The sequence below is a fragment of the Phaseolus vulgaris genome, chromosome 4 (genome assembly GCF_051622355.1).
Source record: "Phaseolus vulgaris cultivar YP4 chromosome 4, ASM5162235v1, whole genome shotgun sequence".
In the NCBI taxonomy this organism is placed as follows: domain Eukaryota; kingdom Viridiplantae; phylum Streptophyta; class Magnoliopsida; order Fabales; family Fabaceae; genus Phaseolus; species Phaseolus vulgaris.
The window spans coordinates 37,142,758-37,145,798 of record NC_143501.1 but is presented as its reverse complement, the minus strand read 5'-3'; the positions used below and the strand labels follow the sequence as shown (position 1 = coordinate 37,145,798).

General features: G+C 35.7%; 1 pseudogene; it reads right to left on the bottom strand.

The window, feature by feature from the left end:
- Positions 1-558: 558 nt before the first annotated feature.
- LOC150028040 (uncharacterized) lies at positions 559-2,624 on the bottom strand (annotated as a pseudogene).
- Between the last annotated feature and the right edge of the window lie 417 nt (positions 2,625-3,041).

Genomic DNA, 3,041 nt, shown 5'->3' with positions numbered 1-3,041 from the left:
TCGTTTTCATTCCAATCTAACTTCCAACTCAGTTTTCTCTTCTTCGAATATTTAATTTTATTTCACATTTGGATTCTTAGGACAAGGAAAGAAAGCAAAAGATTCTCAGACTCAAAGATGAGCTCAAGGACACTAAAGGTTCATTCTCATTTCTCTCGCACATAAAATCAAGGTTCATTCTCATTTCTCTTGCATATAAACTCACATTCATGCGAAATGAAGGATTGATTTTTAGTTTTTGGATATAGATATTTCGTACTACAATCTATTTCCTAGAGTGTTGCTTTAGAGTGTCGGAGAAGTAAACCATAGGCATCACGGAACATCTATGACATAGAATAATTCAGAGGAAGATATTTTATTATCTTTGCTAACAATTACATTCATAGTAACTGCAGTAACAAACTCTTAACTAATTTTATGAGCAGTTACCTAGAAATATTAAATCAACAATTAAAATAGAATTAAAACAGAATAACAAACAGTTAAAAAAATAGAATTTCCAACACTCCTCCTTGATTTTTTGAACTGCAAATTCCAATATTCTGTCTTGAGAACTCAAACTTGTTGGCTGGAAGTGGCTTGGTAAACAAATCTGCAATTTTTATTTTTTTTCATCCTCGCTTTGCTTAATCTCCATTCAACACCTTTTGATTTGACATAAGGTGCAGATTCTAAAAGACTTTTGTCAAAGCCTAAGCTGATAAGATAATCATCAATTCTGGGAAAATATTTTAAATCACAAATAGCTTTAGACAACTTATAAACTTTGTCTTCTTTTCCTTCCACAATAAAACCTCTAGGTTGCTCAACAGAAATTTCCTCTTCAAGAGATCCATTTAGGAATGTTGACTTGACATCCATTTGATGTACCTTTCTATCTCGAGGTATGTCAACAAGCTCCCGAGTATTGTTCTTCTCAATCATATACACCTCTTCCTCCATTGTCTTTTTCGACTTTGGGTCATTGATAACTTCTTTGTGATCAGCAGGTTCACATATTGCAACGTTACATCTATGATATATGTCAGAGAGTAATCGACTGCCTTTAATTGGTGGATCGTCTTCTATTTCAGATTTTTGCATCTTGAGAAGTCCTTGATCAGACGACTCCTCCTGAAATAGATCTAATGAGAAACTTTTGCCTCTCATTTCTACCTTGAACAAATCTTGTCCTGTAGCATCCTTGATCAAACATTGGTTATCTTCAAAAAACACCTTGAAGCCTTTTTACAGCAACTGACCAACACTCAATAAATTTTGGTCTATGTTAGGTACATATAACACATCAGTAATAGTTTTAGTACCTGAATGTGTTGCTACAGCAATGGTTCCTATTCCTTTTACTGAAATGTGACCCCCATGACCTATCTTGACCTTTGAAATTTTTGAAGGCTTCAACTCCTTGAAAAGTTTTTTGTCATAAGTCATGTGATTTGTGCATCCACTATCAATTAGCCACGATGCACTTGAAATATTGTTGGAGAAACTAGTTGCAACGAAAAGTAGATCCTCCTCCTCATTTGCAAATTGAGCATCTACGTCTCTTTGCTCACTTTGGTTTACATCTTGTTGCTCACTTTGGTTTCTACAAATGACTGCTTCATGCCCAAGTTGATTGCACTTGTTGCACTTAGCATCAGGTCTTCTCCAGCACTTAAACGGTGGATGACCTAACTTGTTGCAATGCTTACAAGGAGGGTAATTTCTCCTTTTGTGGTTATTGTGTGCAATAACTTCTCCATTTTCTTGCTGGTTCTGCTTGATCTGGCTACCTTTGTTTCTCCAACCACCTTTATGATTGGCTGTTAAGGCTCCTTCTATTGCTCCATCTTGTCTCATAGCTCTTCTTTGTTCTTGTGCTTGTAAAGCATTTAAGAGCTCTGCAAGAGAAATTTTTGATAGGTCCTTTGTGTTCTCTAGGGATGTTATGGTGGCTTCAAACCTCTCTGGAACCGTTACAAGCAGTTTTTCCACAATTCTTGAATCTTTTAACACAGATCCAAGCAACCTCACTTTGTTGGCAATGCTTAGAAGTCTGTAAGAGTACTCTTTTACGGATTCTGACTCCTCCATTCTCTGCAGTTCAAACTCCCTGATTAGATTCAGCACTTGCATTCCACGAATCCTCTCATCACCTTCATATTCGGCCTTGAGGTAATCCCAGATTTCTTTTGCTGACTTCAAGGACATTATCCTTGTGAATACCATAGGAGATACAGCTGCAAATAGACATGCTTTTGCCTTTGATCTTTTCATCTTCTGTTCCTTCTGTGATTTTATTTGTGCCACAGTAGGGTTTTCTGGAAGAGACTGAATTTCCTCTTCTACAGCTTCCCATAAATCCAATGCTTCTAGGTAGGTCTCCATACGAACAGCCCACATTTGATAGTTGTCTCTATCAAAGACAGGTGGTGCCATTGCTGAAAAATTGAAACCTCCTTCCATTGATGCACTCTACTAACCTCACAGATCCCTCAAGAAGATAGCTCTGATACCAATTGTTGGTTTTTTAGAATAATTCAGAGGAAGATATTTTATTATCTTTGCTAACAATAACATTTATAGTAACTGCAGTAACAAACTCTTAACTAATTTTATGAGCAGTTACCTAGAAATATTAAATCAACAATTAAAATAGAATTAAAACAGAATAACAAACAGTTAAAAAAACAGAATTTCCAACAAGAGTGTCGGAGAAGTAAACCATAGGCATCACGAAACATCTATGACAATAGATTCAGCTATTGTTAGAATTAATAAACAAGAGGGGGTGAATTGTTTATTGAAAGATTTTTGCAAATACTGGATAAGAATGAAGATTAATGATGAAGCACAAAAGAAGCAATCAGATAAGCCAAGCAGCAGAGCAATTTAACACAATTCCAGAAAATCAATTGGTTGTTTATGCGAATCAACCGATTGTTTTTATCCGCAATTTATTAAAACACAGTTTTAATAGTTTTAATGAGCGAGGGAAAGAGAAAATCACACAAAAGATTATATTGGTTCACTCTTAACCTTGGCTACATCCAGTCCTC